The 20,949-nt window shown below is 44.1% G+C and overlaps 1 pseudogene; it reads left to right on the top strand.

The window, feature by feature from the left end:
• Positions 1-2,746: 2,746 nt before the first annotated feature.
• Positions 2,747-3,225, top strand: LOC138288554 (protein FMC1 homolog pseudogene; annotated as a pseudogene).
• The last annotated feature ends 17,724 nt before the right edge of the window (positions 3,226-20,949 follow it).

Here is a 20,949-nt window from a genome sequence, read left to right as displayed (position 1 = left end):
GTGGAAATGAAGTATTGATAGAGGGAAAAAACTTACATCTGTGAGTCATTAGTTCAGACATTATAAGAAAATCATAGTAGGAGATGATGTTGCCAATAAATGATCTCTGCATGGAGAGTTAATGTGACAGTGCAATGGGAAAGACAAACTGATAGTAAGGTTAAGGTGAGAGGAAGGTTTATTTGGAGAAAGAAAGAAGAGGTCTGAGAGATAGGGCAACATATGTGAGAGCTTTCCCAACAAGCCTATGTAAGGAAAAGTCATAAGCATGGTTTGTTCAGCTACAGTGTTGAATGCTGCATTGGGAACCAGAATGATGAGCAAAAAACAGAGGTGAATGTGATGGGCCAAAGTGATACTGGGTTGTGTATGTCATCTCTTTACTCATGAAGTTAGTGAAAGTCTGATTGTAGTAGTCTGTTGAAAACAAATCTCTATGGAATTCAGAAAAAATATTGACATGATGTTTGCTGAAAGAACTGCCAACACAAAGAGGATGAGTTGGCTACTGTGAACATTTAACAAGAATTTCTAAATACCTGGACCACGTTGAAAAGGGCAAGTATAAAGACTTGGGTTGTGCACAAGATCATAATGTTTTCCAAACATACAAAATGTTAAGAAATAAACAAAATTGAATGTAATTTATGTGAAATATGTTTCTGGTTTGCTCGAGTAAAAATTACACACATGGGCATACCTCAAATGCAAAAGTCACTCACAATTCCAGTAAAGGGGCTGAGTTGAAGAGGAAATGTCTCTTACCACACATTTTCTGCTCTAACCTGTCTCCCACTACACATTTTATACTCAAATGAGTCCTCTGCAGCAGAAAAGTGTGACAAATTTTGCACCAATGTGATTTCAACATTTCACCAAATTTGTGTAACGCATAATTGCACAAATTACACAAGCCTAATATAACTTTTTACTGGCATAATAAAGACAACCTATGTTTGATAAGTTCTACAAAACTATTTTGAAATAAACATAAATAATAATCAAGCTTGTGATAGTAGAAGAATGTGTTCATTTATTTGCTATATATTTGGCATTTATACATTTGCCATATATTTGCCATATGACTTCAACTTAAACACAGACAGGGCTATTCACAAATGTACGTTACACTTCTGAGTAATATACATATTTGCCTTTCTCTTACACTTTTGAGTAACTTTTCTGATTTTGGTTATTAACAAAATCCAAGTGTAAAAGTACAGAACAGTAGGAAGTTCAGAACCAGATATGGCTAACCACTGATACTGCCATACCCTCCCACAGAAAATAATAGAGGCATACACCAAATGTAAACCCTATAGGAAATAATGTTAATTTAAATGAAATAATTTAAAATAGTTAACAAAATAGTTAACGGAAAATTAATAAATATAATGTAATGTTAGGAATATAAAAATAGTACATGTTTTTATTTAATGATATAATATTTAATAACAATTTTGTATTAAAATATTAACATCACAATAACTTGGATTAAAATATAATTAAAAGACTGTTAATTAACTCTATAGATCTCCTAATAATTATTAATAAATAAAAACATTTTTTTTTCTAGGTGGGAATGTATTTTTTGATTTAACTTTTAAAACAATCATTTTAAGGATCAGTAATCTACTTTAAATCATTTCATTTTTAATTCAAAATTTAGTTAATCTTACACAATCACTTTTTTTAGTTTGACATCTTACATAGACATATAAAATGAATTTACATTAATATCTTACATAACAATTTTTCTTTTAATTCTTTCCAAGCTTAATAAACTTTTTTACTTTTCCTCTTGCTTCATCATGCAGAAATCTATGCCTCTGCTGCAGAGATCTCCTTATGGTATACATATTTTGCTCGATTCCTTACCATACAGAGATCTTCCCCCCCAACTACAGAATCTCCATATCGTAAATTATAGAAAAAGCAAAAAAAGTTTGCAGAGAAAAAAAAAGGTGCATGTCCTTTCCTCCTGTGTGGAATTCTCTGCTTTGGAGAACTATACTCAGGGGCAATAGGTGCCTTTAGCAACAGTTATATAACGTTGCCTAAGCCTGTTCTTGGAGCAGCTTTCCAGGAGTACTTCTGTTAATGTTAGTGAATAGGAAACTTGTAAAAACAAACTCTTAGGTGAAGATGCACACACTCTTGTAAAGCTAGGTAAGACTGACAATAGTCTGAGTTATACTCAGAAATTAATTTAATGTGACCAGAAAGTTCACCAGATAGGCTTTTAGACGTTTTCATTTGATTAAATATCAGTAGTGGTTCTACATTCTCAAAAAAGTATAGATTGTAACAGGGCCTGTGCTGTGCTCTGCCTATGCCAGAAACCTATTTGGTGGCATTAGCAGCAAGAGAGCACAAGACGTCCAACATATTTATAAAAGAAACATGGCCTACCTGGCACTCTATCATCTGAGCCGAGCTATAGGGACATATAAAATCATTGCTATTTGATAAAACAGTTGAACTTTTTCTGTTGCACTCATCTTTTGCTTCTGTGGTTCAGTATTGATTACATTCCCATTAAATTATTTGGATGATCTTATTGTATAATGAAAACCTAGAGACCCATTGTTGCTATTTAGTAGATTGTGTCCATAAGCACAAATTGCAGGTCCATTGCCTTGTGACTGACGTCGTAATAAATTACTGAAACATCTTGTATCACCTAAGTATGTGAAGGGGGGCAAATAATGTAGAATTATACTCATCAGTTGTTTACTAGAATGAGATGGCTATGCTGGGACAGCCGGCCCGCACCCTCCGGGCCCTCCTTCGCGAGCTGCGGCTTCTTCAGGGGCCCCAGTACCGGAACACTGCCGCCTACCAATATATACGGGAGCACAGCGCGCGACACAGGGTCACCAGTGAGAAGCTGTGCCGAGCCCACCATGAGTTGCATTTCCAGGCTGCCACATACCTATGTCTCTTGCGAAGTGTCCGTGAGCACCTGGCCCTCCATCAAACATACCATAGAAGTGGTGAGCGCTCAGCAGAGGAGGCTGCTAGTATGGTGGGCCTGAGACTGCCTCAGCAGCCTGGAGGGAAGGGCTGACCCTGGAGTTTACCCATCAGAGCCACAGTGTGAAGATAACTGATCTGATGGCAGCAGATGAAAAGAAGGAATTGTTTTGATCATCCCAGTATGAAGTCCTAACATAACTAGTACAAAATGTGCATATTTTTGTTTGTTTTCTGTTTCATCTCTAAATAAAAAAATACTAGAATGAGATAATTGCTCAGGACAATCATCAAACAAGAAAGTGCTTAACAACTAAAAATTACATCTGTGCTCCATACTCATTATTTTGAGTTATTTGAATCTACTAAACGTGTTAATTTCTTAATGTATTTGTATGTCCCAACTGGTTGCCAAAGATGTGGATTTATTATTCAATTTCTATAAGCTGATCAACAAAGGGGTAGTATTTAATGTGTTAGGATTGTACTTATTTTTGGTGCTTGTTTCAATATTTCTGGGGCTGACTAATCATTTTTATGAGATGGTATTTGTCAGCTGGTTTTAATTCGGACATCATACTAACAGGTTTTAAAAGAGGTTAAGCATATTTGTATAATAGTCACATTGTATCGTATTTGAAATATTGGATCTATAGTTACATTGATAGTCATATATAAACACAAAGAAAATGTGTTTTTACACTGCTGTGACTCTCCTGGAAACTAACAAATCATCACGAGGTTTCCTAACCCTACATACTGCATGATGTATATGATCACAGGGCTCTGAAAGACTGAAGACAACTAGCCATTCTTTTTCATGTAAAATTGGGAACTTGTGTATATCTTCAAATTCTCTTTCATACGATCAATCCTGGATGGCATTTTGATATCTAAAACGTGCTTATGGGCTTTTGGAAAATGATGTTGGATTAGTATGCACTCTTCCTGACCTTGCATTTTTATCAGGTTAGGATTTTAGCATGGGTCGGCTGAATACTCCTGAGGACCAAAGCCCTCCAAGGTTAAACAGTGGTCGCATGGAAATCAGATGGCTACATTTGTTATCAATGTTCATCAGCACACTCATGATACTCAAATTTATCTATGAGTATCATCTATCTTGAACAACCAACTGAACAACTGAAGCACAGCTGGTGCACACTGAGTGATAGCTAGCAAGTGATTTTCCTAAACCACCAAAATTAAAGTCTTTTTGTTGGGTCAGGACATTATAGTTGACAGCCACAATCCCTTCTTGGTTGAGTCCTCATAGTGTCTGGGTTTTTTGTCGATCTACATCGCTGTTAGGATTTGTATGCAAAATGTGGGGTTTTGATTGCCAATATTTATCAGGTTTGCTCGCCTGCCATAAAGCCCGCTCTTCCATTAGATGATGTTCTGGGTCTGCAGCTGTGCTGCTCTCAGAATCGGGGAAATATATGCACATTGCTGCAATATTCACACTGTCACACTTGCTGCTGTTAAATTTAGGACTCCAGTTGAAGGTGGCATGTATCCTTTTCACCATATTGGGTGGATCAAAACGTTTAAGAAGTAAATGCTTTGTATGGAGGTCTACTTGATCTACACGTGCCAACTCATTTGGTGTATCATACTGATTATGTTAAGAATGCACTAACTTTGAAAACTATGAAAATTGTGAAATAATATGTGGGTGAGCTTAATACACTTCCAAATTGCTGATCCAGTGACACAGAAATCTTCTGTCTACATGAAGGAAGTTGCAGAACGGCAACCCAAAATCTGTGTATGTGCTTTGTCCGGAGTTTCTTCAAATAAAAAGAGATAATGCTTGAGGAGCCACAGATCAGCTTCATTAATTTTCCCTGGAATGAAATTTGCTATACATAGACTGAAGAAAGAAGAAGCAGAACACATGCATGACTAAAAAAAGATGTTTCATGGGTACTGTTTAAATTGTGATTCATTAGCAGAGCCTATTGCTATAAAGATAAAGGACAATGCAAAATGATACAAAAATAGAGGATAAAGCTATGAAAGATGGAAAAAGCCAAGTAGTTCCATGTTATTTTTGATGTATTCTTAGTGTTGATGATATTTTGTCAGATAATCATGATAAAGCACCTATGCAGGATCAGAGACGTTATTGCATCTCAAGCATATATGAAGTAATGCTTTCCTAAATGACACCAGAATGCAAATGAAATAAATAGCATTTCAAGGAAATAAATACGCATTAGCAGTGGTTTCCAAACTTTTAACTTCTGTGGACTCCCATTTTATCTTTACTGGAACCCAGGGATCGCGACTGAATCATTATTGGAATCCAGGGACCTCCCCTCACCCCCAAGTGATTACTGAAAGCCGGGTACCCCGGCCTAAACATTGTCCATGATTTAAATCACACAACAATACACACACAAAAAAATACAGAAACAAGCATTCATCAAACACATGCACAAATGATAACACATTTTATTTGATTTGCAAACAAATATAAATAAAAAATAATTTATTTTTAATTGGAAGGTTGGAGCTTTTCTAAATTCAATTAAAGCCACACATCGCCCATACTATATTCAGTTTGATGCACCTGCACTGCTCCAATGAATCAATCTGAGGATACTAACTTAAATTTTAACCTCCATTTTAAAATTCCTTGCCATTTACAGTATGTTTAAAAATGTTTAGTTGTACAGTTAGCATTTAGTTGTACATTTAGCCACGTTATTTATATACATTTTATTAATCTGTTAAAATTAAATTTTCTAAGCAGTCACGGACCCCCTGTGGAGGCTCTGGGAACCACTGCTCTAAAGTGAGTAATAAAGTGATTACCATGAAGGTTTATTAAAATAATTCAAAGTGCAACACAGAGGTCAAAAACAGCTGTTAGTAGAAATGCATAGTAAATTATTATATGGAAGTAGCATAAGGCTCAATAATCAAATGCAGCAAGAGAATGACATGAAGTCAGGCACAAATATTCTAAGTCCAAAGCAAGGGACAAACTGTTAGAGGTTCAGTATCTAGAGTCAGAACAAACTAGACATGGCTCACCTCCAATTATGTACCATCTTTTATAAACAATAGAAGTCAATGTGAGATGCACAGTCAGCATACGTTGAGAAAAGCTAAGAAAATCACAAAACAGAGTTATACAATCTCATCTATTGCCACCATCAAAGCACTATTCATTAAATGAATACTAAAACATTTCATTCTGAATCATTCACATTAATGAGATAATTATTTTAATTTAAAACTCATCTAACACATAAAAAGATACGAACATGTTTCACGTTGCCTCATCAGCACCAAACATTCTGCATTATATCTGTCGTGTCAATCCATGAGTGTGGCATTTGATACAAATGCAATAGGGGACTGCATTTCTCTCCAAACCTGTAGCAGTACAATGGCTTAGAGCCAGACAGTGTCTTTCCACTGCATTAGAAAATCAAAATCTCTGATGCAGCAACATGGCTGTTCCGAAATACTCGTTGGCTTCATTATGTGTTATATGAATTTCAAATTAAAAAAATCGATTTGAAAAAAAAATTGAAGAAACTCTGTGGATTCTCATTGAAGATAATGATTAACATTGCATAGTGCACATTTTGGTTACATACAGTAAAAGTAGAAATGAAAACACACATCATGGCTACAATATGTTTGGAGATGGCTTTTAGGCCTTGTTCGGGCCTAGTTGAGTCAAAATAAAGAAAATACAGGTCTGTCAAGTGCAGTGTGTTCTCTCTTTTAGTGCAGAAATGTTCATAATGTTAAGCACACATTTTAATTAAGTCAAAGTCAGCTTTTAAATTGGACATGTAGTTTTGCTTTCAATAATGAAAACCTTGGCTCAAAATTCTAAACATGCAAAGTATAAATTGTCTACAGCACCAAAACTGGTTGAAGGAGTCATGAATGACATGGGGTCACTTGGCAGCTAGCTAGGTCCACTTTAAAATGAGGTCAAAATACCCACTCCTTTACACTTCTAAAGGTATTGCAAGTCATCTTGGAGTTCATGGAAATCCTTGGTGACTTGGAATATCCTTATGATGTAAAGTAGAAGATTTACTATTTCAGATATATCTCATATAAAACTGCAACGTATGTGTAAAAACCTATCTCTAAAGTTCTTATTATAGTCATTCTGACTTCAGTAGTCACCTACTTCCTATGCAAGATGCTTAATTAGAGTGAAAGACGAAAGGTGCAAAATCGGCCTCGAGACTCCTTTTTGTCTTTAAAATCCTACACTGGAAAATCTACCATCATTAGCTCTTTATGGAGTTTATTTGTGGTACTGATACGGTTCAATATCAGGTGTATATTTCTGTGTGCATGTTCTTTACACATTCTAAAGCACAACATTAGTTGTGGTGTTAACTGCTATGCTAACAACCACCAACACAATGTTGGTGGTTGTTAGCATAGCAGTTAACACCACTAGGATGCTGGTATTTTTGATTATGTCAAATGCCATTTTGAGATCCACTGTTACATCATTCACAGGGTGGCCCCATCAAGAGTATATGTTTGAGAGGAATTACAGGCTTATTATTGATCTGTCTATTTTCACATTTATTGTACATTATCTGCAACACGAATATCCTGATCCCATTCCAAAGAAAGTGCAAGAGATTATCTGCTGCTATTTGGAGGAAAGGCTGCTAGTGACCATGCTTTATAGGGAATTAAATATCTTCTACCAAGAGTACAATTAACATTCTAAGACACCCCAGAGTGCCATGACCTCATTAAGGTACTTGCCCTTCTTCATCATTCATGCATTTGATTGCAGAATTAATTTGTGAGTCATATGGTAGGTGGTACCATATCCTGTATATAGTTCATTGGGACTCACGCAAGAAGGTCATCTCATATGGTAGGTGGGACCATATCCAGTATATAGTGCATTGGGACTCACGCAGGAAGGTCATCTTACATGGTAGATGATACCATATCCTGTATATAGTTCATTGAGACTCACGCAGGAAGGTGAGTGGAATTATATAGTGCTCGGTATGCAAGGCGACGTGACAGCTATGCATGCAGTAAGCCTTTGAGGATAAATGAATTGAAAATAAAAACTAGGCATGTTCTGTTTCTGTGTAAGGAATGAGGCAAGAAATACAAAGTGAATTTTTATTTAAAACAATTTTGGAAACAAATTATTTTTTGAATCACACAACTTTCTAGTAGGATCATCCATAAAACCATAAAAAAGAATGTGCAAGCACCCCATCACGTGCCCCAAGAAGAATCAGTAGAGCCATGATTTTATTTTGCTGATGTGTGGAGGAGGAGCTAGTGATGATCTGCCTCTCCTTGCCAGCACCTTCTGCGTAAAGGATCCTCTCCAGTGGTCAAGCAATGCATGAAAATGTTTGGGAAACATTTGCAAATGACAGGGAATACTTTGGGCACCATTTTCTATCACCTCTATTTTCTTCCGTTCATTACAGAACAGGACAAAACCGGAGACTAATCAGTACAGTCCCACTCCAAAGGGAATCCGTGTCCTTTGCATGAGAGAACAAGCAGGCACCAATGTTTTGCGGCTAAAATTGGACTTGTCAGTCCGGTAAAGCTTGCAATCTCCGCACAGAGAAAATCGGTCCCCATCTGGGCACACTGACTTCTAAAGGAAGATTCAACAAAGAATAAATGACATGAATTAAATGCTAGTCCTAGTGCTATAAACCACTGGCATTACTTAGAGCAGATATTTTGTGTCACTAGAGAAGTAGCCCCGCTTTATGCAAATCAGTCTTGTGAATGAATAACAATATGTGTTATTTGGCACAAAGAAAATGACTGTTTCAACCTTTAATACTGCAATAGTGTGGACAATTCTGCAATCAAGTGTTTTATTCCCACTTGCACTCACTGTTTACATCTGAAGTTTCACTTATGGTTTCTATGTAATGTTGATGTGCTTGCCATTCTTCATAGAGATTGTTGAGCTGCATGCATTGTTCATCAATGATCCTTAGAACCACAAATGGACAGTATGTATACCAAAGGCATGTAGCAAATGGTAGCATAACCTAGTGCTTTTGTGAAATTTAGTAATTTGTGCAGTAGATGCTGTTAACGGTGAATTTTCATGTATTCTGATTGTTGAATCTGCATAGAAAATGAGTTAACGAACAAAAACAACACACATTTGAAAATGTGCCTACTTGAGTGATCACCAATATTCACAAAGTGTACTTATTAACAGCTTATTAATGTAAATTGTTGAGATTATGGGCCAGATGTATCAAAGGGTTTTACCCATTCTGTGTCTATTGGAAAATGTGTTCATACATATGGCCCCATGTTTAGATTAATGTAGTAGTATGTCATATTAAAGATTATGTATTATGTACTTGCTATAATCATCATAGGCCTTAATTTACCAAGGTCTTGGGCCTAGTTGCACGGCCTCATGTCAAGCTGCATTGCTTAGGCAATTTATAAAAAGCTTGCTTAGAGAATTAAATTGTGATTTTCCATTGCATGGACAGAATGTTAGTAACTAGAATTCTTTCCCATGAGAACTGCCTGCTAGAATATATTGTACTAGTTAGGGATACGTTATCTAACTTAGTGTGTGTAAAGATGACCTTCCCAGGAACAGACAATGGATAGATGTACTGACTGGAGTATAAGCTGATACAAATTTGTTACCTGACAAGCTGATCAGGAGGAGAGGAGCCAATCATTGACACATGAATGGTGGACTAGTAAAATCTTAGATATGGGGTTCGACTTTCATTGGACTAAACGTAAACACACAAATCATTGACCAATAGCAACGTGGGAAGTAGTTTTAGGAAATCTAACTTAGCCAGACTGCAATAAGAGGAGATACGCTAGTCTCACAGTTTTTTTTGGGAGTATCTAGTTATTACCTTTTCTGAACTGCATGAAAAGGCTTTGTTTTCCTGAACTTCAATGCTGAATTCTGATGCTTTGCTGACTGAACAGATGTCTAATTCACGAAGACTGTCGCAGCTTGCTGAACCATAGTGAGGTAAGGAACAAGACGATGTTAATGATTGTTATGTCTATTTGCTTTTGTCCCTAGGTACCAACAGCTAATTTTGACAGAGCCATAGTTAGATGTTTTTCCAAATTTGTGTTGACTAAAATTGTTTTGCATGAAGTCCAAATATGGTATTCTAATCTTAATGTTAGTTAGGGTAGTCACTGATGATGATTTCTACATGCAATAACAGTTGATGTATTTTCTTTGCTGAATCTAAAATTATGCCATTTCCTTTGCGCAGTTATTCTTGCTATTGGTTGGTACTGTAACCTTAGAATGTGTAGTAGACCCAACCTTGATTAAATTGAGTTTCTTTAGGAGATTTGGGCAGCCAGTATTGTTTCTATATGTTCACCATTTGATTTTGAGACCGAGGCCCTCATTACAACCCCAGCAGTCGGTGATAAAGCAACAGTAATACCGCCAAAATGTAAATTAGCACTTGTATAGCGCACTACTCAACCGTTAGGGTCTCAAGGCACTGTACTCATACCGCTATGGAACCCCTCCTGTCTTTTCCCTGTGAGGCGCCCACTCCTGAGCACCCCCAGGGTGAAGCCAGGCATCCAAGCGCTGTTGGGGCCGTTGTGGAGATTAAGCAAGCTATTGCCCAGAGTTGCAGAGTGGGACCCATGAATTAGATTAGGCACCGAGGCGAGAATTATCTGGTCAAGGGGAATTGAGCCCAAGACCTGCCGAAGCGGGACTTGAACCCTGGTCTTGAGCCAGGTCTCTGCTTCAGGGTCTGCCGCTCTAACCATTGAGCCACACTTCTCCACTGGCCGGCGGTAAAAAATTTGGAATCACGACCATGGCGGAAACCGCCAACACAGACAGCCGCTTTAACATTCCGACAGCCACAGCAGTAGAACAAACACTGCAGCGGTAACCGCCAACAGACAGGCAGAAGACAATGTACCGCCCACACTATTACAAGGCACCAATCCGCCAATTTTTCCGGGGCAGTACCAACACCATCAAAAACACGGCAGAAACAGACTTTGGAACGGAAACCACTCACCTCTCGACACCCAACGAGGAACCAGGATGCCATGGAGCCCGAAAGGTGTTACCAATGTTGGTTTACCTCCTCATCTACCAGGAACATCAAAGATGGTGGCGATGACCACATTGAGTACTGCACCTAGCACACAGGGGAGGGGGCGAGGAAAAAGAGAGTGACAGACACCCGCAATATGCAACACTCCCAACCCCACCCTCACCCACAACTCATTACTCACAAACACATCCAAATACATCACAGATACACCACATCACCCCCTGGAAGAATGCAAGGACCAAATGAAATCATGTTAACAAGTGTAATCATCGAAAATTCTGATAGGCCAAGATAACTTTAAATCATCAGTATATACAAATATTTACAGCAAGTACACAAGTCCGTATACTGTTCCATGAAATGTCCGTGGACCAGTGGTCCCAAAAAGCATGGACGAAGCCCACACATTACACCTGCCTCAAAACAGAGAGAACACTGCGGGGGCATCAGGTCGGAAAAAAACAGGCATCTCAGGAGGAAGGGGAGGGGGGGCACCTCAGCCGGATGATGGGACGACGGCACTGCTCCTCGAGGGGGCTCCATGCCCACTGCTTTATGCTGGGGAGTGAAAAGCCACAGTCTCTCAAGTCTCTCAAGTGGGTGGTTTGCCCACTGCTTTATCTTTGGGAGTGCAAAGCCACAGTCTCTCAAGTCTCTCAAGTGGGTGGGTTGCCCACTGCTTTATCCTGGGGAGTGCAAAGCCACAGTCTCTCAAGTCTCTCAAGTGGGTGGTTTGCCCACCGCTTTATCCTGGGGAGTGCAAAGCCACAGTCTCTCAAGTCTCTCAAGTGGGTGGTTTGCCCACTGCTTTATCCTGGGGAGTGCAAAGCCACAGTCTCTTCAGCGGATGCTGTTCTCCACTGGTTCTGGAGGGGCCTTGGTGCCCAGAGTGCTTTATCCTGCCAAGGACTGGGTGAGTAGATGCTGTTCTCCACTGGTTCTGGAGGGGGCATGGTGCCCAGAGTGCTTCATCCTGCCAAGGACTGGGTGAGTGGATGCTGTTTTTCACTGGTTCTGGAGGGGGCATGGTGCCCAGAGTGCTTAATCCTGCCAAGGACTGGGTGAGTGGATGCTGTTCTTCACTGGTTCTGGAGGGGGCATGGTGCCCAGTGATGCTGCAGCAGCGGTGTGGCAGTTCCCATTCCCTCACCTGGGTGTCTGAGGCACGAGATTTCCAGGAAACAGGTAGCACGATACTCCATGGAGGCAGAGCAACACTCCACCCTGTGGCGACTTAGCCTGCCAACTGCTGGTAGTGCCAGTGCTGGTTGTGGTACCTCATGTAGTGTGTGCAGGGTCCAGGACGTCTCCTGCAGTGTCGGAAGGGTGCCCACTGGGGATGCTGCTGATGTCCGCTGTAGTGGCACTGGCTGGGCACGTCGCGGGGCATGTGGCGGTGGCTGCAGCGGTGTCTGCAGCGGAGATGCTGCCGGTGGTGCAGGTTTCTGTACTTGTGGAGGGAGACACCAGGCTGTCTCCTGCAGAGTCGGAAGGGTGCCCACTGGGGATGCTGCTGATGTCCGCTGTAGTGGCACTGGCTGGGCACGTCGCGGGGCAGGTGGCGGTGGCTGCAACGGTGTCTGTGGCGGACATTCTGCCGGTGGTGCAGGTGTCTGCATTTGTGGAGGGAGACACCAAGCCGTCTCCTGCAGTCTCCTAGAGGTGCCCACTGGGTATGAAGCTGGGGACTGTAGTAAAGGCAGCAGACATGCAGGTGGCGGTCGTTGCAGCAGTGGCCACCTCCATACAGGTTGCTGTTCTGTCTTGCAGAAGGGGTGACATCAGTCCCTCACCCGGAGGATCCGTGCCCTGAGCTGACTTCCCTGTGCCCTTGTGTCCCTTCCCCACCTTGGAAGTCTCTGCTGGGACCTTGGCACTGTCCTCTTTGGTTCTGGAAGAGGCCTAGCTGGGTGGTTGGTGCGGATTTTCCCTTCGGCATGCGGGCCCCTTCTTTACCTTGGCAGGTGGCAGAATAGGGTGGTCCTTGGCCTCACTAGGTGGCACACTGGCAGCCCTGATGGGTGCCGCCTTCAGTTTTCCTGGACTTGCAGGGACCACAGTGGTAGAGGATTTTGTGGCTGAGGTGCTGGTCTGTGATCTGGACATCCTGGCCCTACGGGAAGGACCAGGGGAGGTGTAGGGAAAAGGTCAATGTTAGCCAGGAAATGTTTTTTAGACACACTGGGATGGGAAGATGGAGGGGGTTTGGGAGTGGAGGAAGAGGTAGTGGTTGTAGGATGTGTACGTCTGCTGAGTTTGGGTGAAGGTGCATGGGCTGGAGGCTGTTGTGAGGTGGATGGCTGTTGAGTGGGTGTGTGCCGGCGTTTGTGTAATTTGGGAGGAGGGCTCACAGACACACTGGGAGAGGACACAGGGGACTTCTGCATGGTAGTGGGGGTGGTGATTGCACGTGAGTGGTGTTTGGTGTTGGGCTTGCTGGTAATGGAGGTAGTGGCTGTGGATGTAGTGCATGCAGGTATGAGTGGAGACGAGACTGTGAGGGAGGTGTAGGACGTGGAGGAGGGGGAAACAGTGGAGGCAGTGGATGTTGGTGTGTCTGCATGGGGATGGTGCTTGTGTGAGTGCCTGTGGGATGTGTTGTGCTTATGTTTGCCTGAGCCACTTTTGTGTGTTGAAGTGTGTGTATGCTGGTCTGATGGTGTGCTTGGCATAGGCTGAGGTAGAGGGAATTGGATCAGGGTTGTGGAGGTTGGAGGGGGGAGGCTGGACACAGGGACAATGGCTGCCCTCAGTGCTGAGGCCAGAGCCTGTAATTGCTCTCTGTGGGGCCGCTACGCCAGAATGAATGCCCTCCAGGTATGCATTTGTTTGTTGCAAATGCCTCTCCACCCTGGATGGCATTCAGAATGGTTGACTGCCCAACAGTGAGGGATCTCAGGAGGTCAATAGCCTCCTCACTGAGTGCAGCAGGGCTGACTGGGGTAGGGCCTGAGGTGCCTGGGGTGAAGGAGATGCCCACCCTCCTGGGTGAGCAGGCACAGGAAACACGCTGAGGCGCTGCTGGGAGCGCAGTGCTGGTAGTGGGGGGGTGGCTGTACCTGTTGTTTGGTGGGCACCAAGGTGCCCGCCACCACAAGGGAGCACCCATCAGACGAGGAGTCGCTGTCACTGGTGTCCGCTCCTGTCCCCCGTCGTAGAGCTTCCCCTCGCCCTCCGTCCCACTGGTGGCTTCAGACTCCGTACATTCCCCCTCCTGGGCCATGTGGGTTGCAGCTCCCTCCTGCTCCGGTGCCACTGCTCCTCCGCCAGATGATACTAATGCACACAAGGACAGGGTGGCAAAACAAAAAGGGGGGGAAAGACAGAGAAGGCACATGGTCAATGCCAGCAACACCACTACCGTTGGCGGACACAACACACATGGAGCAGCCCATGCACTAGGCCATGCACTAACAGTTCTTAGGAAAATCACCTGGCCATGGAGGACTATGCCTAAGCCCATTTGCTTTACACCTGTAAACCACAGGAACCTGACTAGGTGTAGATGGCCACTACCACTATTGGGTTTGGAGTGCCACAGAGCCTGCCCAACAAGGGACCTACCCTACCAAGTTCGCCCTGGCCTAGGGGAACCCACAGCCTACTTCCCCCACCCAGCCACCTCGTAAAGCACGCAGAGTAAGCTGAATGAGAATTTACTCACCCCCTTGTGGCTGCTGTGATGAACTCAAGCACCCATCCAACTCCTGATATGCCACCGCCAGGACCCAGTACATCAGGGGGGTCATGGAGGGACGGGCACCCCTTCCACATTGGGAGGCCATCCCCAGCTGGGCCTCCAACGTCTTCTTGCTCCAGTGGCACAGGTCCTCCCATCTCTTGCTGCAGTGGGTGCTCCGTCTATGATAGACCCCCGGGGTCTGCACTTCCTTGGCGATAACAGGCAAAATTCCCTTCTTCTGGTGGGTGCTGACCCAGAGGAAAGCTAAAGAAGAATGGCTTTTACACCCCCGTCGGTTATTATTACTCATTGGCCACAACTTCTCAAACATGCCCCCCCATGTATCTTCCATCAACGCCACTCCATACATTGAGGTCCCATCCACCATACACACAGTGTATTCACCTGTTTGTCTGGAGGACCGTAGAGTAGCGTGTACTGGGGGAGGACTCCATCCACCAGGTTGTCCAACTCCTCCAAAGTGAAGGGAGGGGCCCTTTCCCCAGGCACATGAGCCATTATCGCTTCCAGACTGAGGTCACAGCAGCACTTGCAGTGTAGGTCATCTCCTGTTGAAGGTCAGGTATCAAGTGAGTGAACAGATAGAAAATGGCGGTCACGTCCGCAGCGGTGAGTACCGTCACCGTTGGCGTACCAAGTCTTTGGCTCTTAGAACCCATAGGGCCCAATGATAACCAATGCTGAATTGTGCAGCGGTCTTCGTCCGCCTACCGCGACGCTGCACCACGCCAGCGCAGTTACTTCATTTCCCCTTGTCTCTCCTTACAAGGCAGGCATCCTCCATTTCAGGGGGCCACATGGCAGGGCACCTAACTGCATCACAGCACTTTTGGGCAGGAATACGGACAGACAGTGCTACACACCGTTGAAATCACAATAGAGAAAAACACCCTTGTGCAACCTATGTGGTATGTGACCCTCTGCTTACCCTTCTCCTCCATAGGGCACATCCGCTGGTGCAGATGATGAGACGGCATCATCCTCCTGTGTAGAGACCCCTGGCGGACCTGTTGACAATGGAAGACAGACACATCATTATCACCTACAGACTTGATTGTGCCACAATCCATGAACTGTGTGGCCAGTTGGAGCCAGACCTGATGTCAGCTATCCGCCATCCCACAGGAATGCAGGTTAGTGCAGGTCATGTCAGTGCTCCATTTCCTGGGCAGTGGTTCATTTCAAACAACAGTGGCCATGGCATCATGGATGTCACAGCCAATGTTCTCTAACGTGTTGTCCAGAGTGTTATCTGCCCTGCTGAAACACATGCACAGCTACATCGTTTTACCCCAGGTGGAGGATTTGCCCACAGTGAAAGGTGACTTCTATGCCCTGGTTTTTCTGGTGCCATTGATGGTACACATGTGGCATTTGTCCCACCCCGCAGGGATGACCAGGTGTACAGGAATCGCAAAAGCTACCATTCCATGAATGTGCAGGTGGTGTGTATGGCAGACCAGTACATCTCCCATGTGAATGCCAAGGATCCTGGCTCTGTGCATGACGCCGACATTTTGAGGAATAGCAGCATCACTTATGTGATGGGTCAACTCCAGAGGCACCGTGTGTGGCTAATAGGTGAGCCGAAGGTCCCCACACAGTCTGAATAGGTGTATGGGTATGGGAGAGTCCCTAAGGGTTGGTGTGTGTCTAACAGATACCCTCGATATTTAAAGGTGACTCTGGTTACCCCAACCTGTCATGGCTACTGACCCTAGTGAGGAATCCCAGGACAAGTGCAGAGGAATGCTACAATGAGGCACATGGGCGAAATAGGAGGATAATAGAGCAAACTTTGGGCCTCCGGAAGGCCAGGTTCCGGTGCCTCCATCTGACACCGAAGAAGGTGTGCCAGATCATCGTGGCATGCTGTATGTTGCACAACCTGGCTTTGCGATGCCAGGTGCCTTTTCTGCAGGAGGATGGGCCTGATGTTGGTCTTGTGGCAGCTGTGGAGCCTGTGGACAGTGAAGAAGAGGAGGCAGAAAAAGAAGATATTGACAACCAAAAGAACATCATCATGCAGTACTTACAGTGAGACACAGGAAAGAGACTGGCACTGCTCCTCTCATATCAGACTACTGTAGGGCATTGTACAAGTCTGCATTTTTACCTCTGTGTATGGACCCTGACAGTTCACTTTGCCTTTCCTTTTCACAGATCTGTGTACCACATTCTGCCTTCTGCTATGTTCACTGCTGCCCAACAACTGTCATATTTTGGTATGTGCAAATGAACATTTACATTGATATTTGTCAGAGAGGGTGTAATAACACACTGGTGAAAGTACAGACTGACTCCAGATTGTTTGGTGATTCAAGGGGGTTTATTTAAGTGGTAATCAGTGTTGGGGTATGTGAAATGGGCTGGGGTGATGGAGGAACGTTCATGGTAGATTCCAGTCTCTTTGTATCACAGGTGCATTGTCCAAGGGGGCATAGGAAGTGGAGTAATGGCAGTTGAAGGTGGTCAGGGTGACATAGTGGGACAGAAGGGTGACAATCAGGAGAGTCTTATTTCCTGGCGGGGGTCTTGGCAATGTTCTCTCTTCTGCCTGGATCGCAGGGACCATTTGCGGGGTGGGTCTCCTTCTGCGGGGTGGGGTGCTGGAGGCCTGTTGGTCCTGTGGCGGGACCTCCTGTCCACTAGTGCCAGTGGAGGTGGAGGGCTGTTCATTGTTCAGACTAGTGTCAGGGGCCCGTTGGTGTGCCACTGTGTCCCTTATGGTGTTGGCCATGTCTGCCAGCACCCCTGCAATGGTGACGAGGGTGGTGTTAATGGACTTCAAGTCCTCCCTCATCCCCAGGTTCTGTTCCTCCTGCAGCCGCTGGGTCTCCTGAAACTTGGCCAGTACTGTGCCCATGGTCTCCTGGTATGCTCCCATGATGTTGGAGAGTTCCCAGTGCCTGTCCTCCCCCTGTCGTACAGCAGTCCTCCCAGCTTCCCTGTTATCCTGTGCCTCTGTCCCCTGAACTGTGTGCCCACTGCCACTGACCCAGGTCCCTGATTGTCTTGGGTTAGTGGGTTTGCCTGGGGTCCCTGTAGTGGTGGCCTACTGCTGATTGACATGTCCTGGGGAAAGTGGCATGGGCCCGCTGGGTGGGTGCTGTGGTGGTTTTTCCTGAGGGGGGATGATCAATGGTGGTTTGTGACTGTGGCAGGGTAACGACTGTCCAGAGATCCCTGATGGGCAGGGCTGGTCATCTTGATCCAGGCGTGCAGGCCTGTCATCACTGTGGGCCTCTGCTGTGGGGGGACTGGGATATGGCTGGATCCTCCTGTCCGGTGACATTGGGTAGGGGTCCTGTTGGGGTGTAAATGCATAGTTATTGTATCTGTGTGTGCCATCTTTTGCAATGGGTGTGTTTCCTTCTACTCCTGTGCTTGCATTATTGACTTGGCTCTTGTGTGAGTGGTGATTTTGTGGGCTGGGTGAGTCTCTCTACTGGACATGCTTTGGTGAGGGGTGTCCATGGAGGCCGGTGATGGGTGTCCATGCATTGGTGTTACATGCAGGGCTTGGTATTGGAATGGGTGAGTTGTGATAGTGGGGTATCTGTGAGGTGTAGGGGTGATGGGTCTAAGGGTAGGGGTATGAGTTTGTGATGGCATGCAGGTAGGGTGGGGGATATAGTAGTAAAGATTTGCCTTACCAGAATCCAGTCCTCCTGCTACTCCTGTGAGGCCCTCAGGATGCATTATTGCCAAGACTTGCTCCTCCCATGTTGTTAGTTGTGGGGGAGGAGGTGGGGGTCCACCACCAGTTCTCTGTACGGCTACCTGGTGTCTGGATACCACGGAATGCACCTTCCCCCGTAGGTCGTTCCACCTGACGTCATCCTGTGTTCTTCGTTGCTGTACCACTGCGTTGACCCTGTCGACAATTCTCCGCCGTAGCTCCATCTTCCTTGCAATGGATGTCTGCTGCACCTGTGACCAGAATGGCTGTGGCTCTACCCGGATGATATCTTCTGCCATGACCCCGAGCTCCTCCTCAGAAAACCTGGGGTGTCTTTGAGGTGCTATAATGTGGTGTGGGTGATGTGTGAGGTGCTGTTTGTTGTGCTGTGTAATGTGATGTGTTGTGTTGGGGTGTGTTCTTTGAGGTTCGTTGATGTTGTATGGGTGATGGTGTTGTGTGCTGTTGGATGCTGGTGTTGTGTTTGTTATTCTCTCTCTCTCTGCTTCTTCCAAAAATGACGTTGTAAGGGGTTGTGGGTAATGTGGGTGTGTGTTATATAGTGGTGTGAGTGTGTGGGTGTGGTGTGTGTATGTGTGTCATGTGTGTGTATTTTGAATTGTCCAATTGGTGTGTACCGCCAATGGATTTCCGCGGTTGAAAGACCGCCGCATTGATTCGTCGGTCGTGATACTGTGGGCGTATTTCTATTGACGTGATAATATAGGTTTTGCTATCGCCAGTTTATCACTGACCTTTGGTGTGGCGGACTTGTGTGGGTGTCTGTATTGTGGCGGATTACGGGTCGTAATACCTGTAGTGGATTTCCGCCGCGGCCACGGTATCTTGGCGGCCATCAGCATGGCGGTAAGCGGGATTTACCGCCAGGGTTGTAATGAGAGCCTAAGTTATGTGATATTAGCATTTTTAATATAGGGAAATAAACATTCTAACTTTTACATAAAGGTGTGGTTATTCATGACCAAAAGGACATGGTGTGTGTAAATTACTGATTCCTATGAATATTGATGCTATTGATTGTCATTGCTATTGATCTGTATTGGTACGGAATCTCTTGGTGGGAACTACTCTGAGTGCAGTCAAAAGGTACATTGACTTACAAACGAGTCCACTTATAAATTAATGTCAATTAACCAAATAAGGTCAGACATGCTAGCACTGCTGCTGTGTGCACAAAAAATGTGTGCACATTTGTTGAGATAAACAAAAGAACTCAATGTTATAGCTCTAGTAAGCATAACTGGCTGGTTGTGGCTAAAGAGCTCATTTTACACTCAATGGTGTGTTCATGAACATAAAGGTAGGGTTACTACTATGTATAATTTTCAGCACCTGTGTGACAGCTATGTGCCTTTCTGCATTTATAGGACAGAAGAAGTGGAAGAACATTGTTTTTGTATGTTGGACATGGGTGATTCCACTCACATGCAACTTTCTGTTTCCCTCCAGGTATAAATAAATACATCACCGCATCTACCTGATCCTGAATTAATGTACTGCAGCAAACGCTGCCACTGGTGTGATGTGTGAGCAATTCATGTTTCCATTCAAATCTGGTATTTGACTGAAATGACATGAGACTGGATGAGTGATCTGTGTATTATCTTTTCTGTATATGTATTGGTGCTTGCTGCTAGGCATAGGAAGCAGTACCCCATGTACAGAGAATGGGAACACATTGGCAATAAAGTACATCACATAGAAATCTCAATGCTCCCTATAAGCGTTATAGCAAAGTTAAGATACCAGCAGAACTTGACAGATCAACCATCCTATATATTACTCTGTGATGTTGTTCAGAGGACTCTAAAGGAGGTACAATTTTCCCTGGAAAGCTAGCTGGCAGACTTTGACGTACTGCCTGATTTTCAGCAGAGAATAAAGCCCTGGCTTCTTGGGAGTAGTTTGGTCAGTAAGATTGGGGGGTGTGAGCTTCAGATTTCCTAACAATCATGCTGGCATGTAATGTTAAAATACATTATACGATAAGCAGGGTGCATGAGAGGATCGTAAAGGGCAGGAAGAGGAATGCTGATTGGTAGGAGTACTGAGTGAGAGAAACACAACATTTTGAAAAATAACCAACATTTTGAGGACTTTCAAAACAGAATTGAGAGTATGTGTGTGTTTTTTTTTTCAGTGTGTGCACGCAAAAATCCCAGGTGAAATCTGACCGACACCTCACCATACCCGACTGAAAGCACCTGTACCCAACTGTCCTTCAGAAAAGGCAATTATTAGGGGGTGTAACAACCACAAACACAAACCACCTGGCTTACGGGTGAGGACGAAGGCTCTTTGAAGAGGAAAAGTTGTCTTAAGGGTATGCATTTCATTATAATTATTCCTATGGAAGAACTCAGAGCATCTATGCTATATTCCAAGTCCTATATTAAAGCACCCTACGGTGGGGAAGGGTAGACCTTTGTCTGTATTAGCCAAATTGCACGTCCTCACTGTATGGCTGGTGGTTT

This window comes from Pleurodeles waltl, chromosome 4_1, assembly GCF_031143425.1.
Source record: "Pleurodeles waltl isolate 20211129_DDA chromosome 4_1, aPleWal1.hap1.20221129, whole genome shotgun sequence".
Classification (NCBI taxonomy): Eukaryota; Metazoa; Chordata; class Amphibia; order Caudata; family Salamandridae; genus Pleurodeles; species Pleurodeles waltl.
Note: the sequence above shows the minus strand (reverse complement) of the source record. Positions and strands in the feature narration are given on the sequence as shown.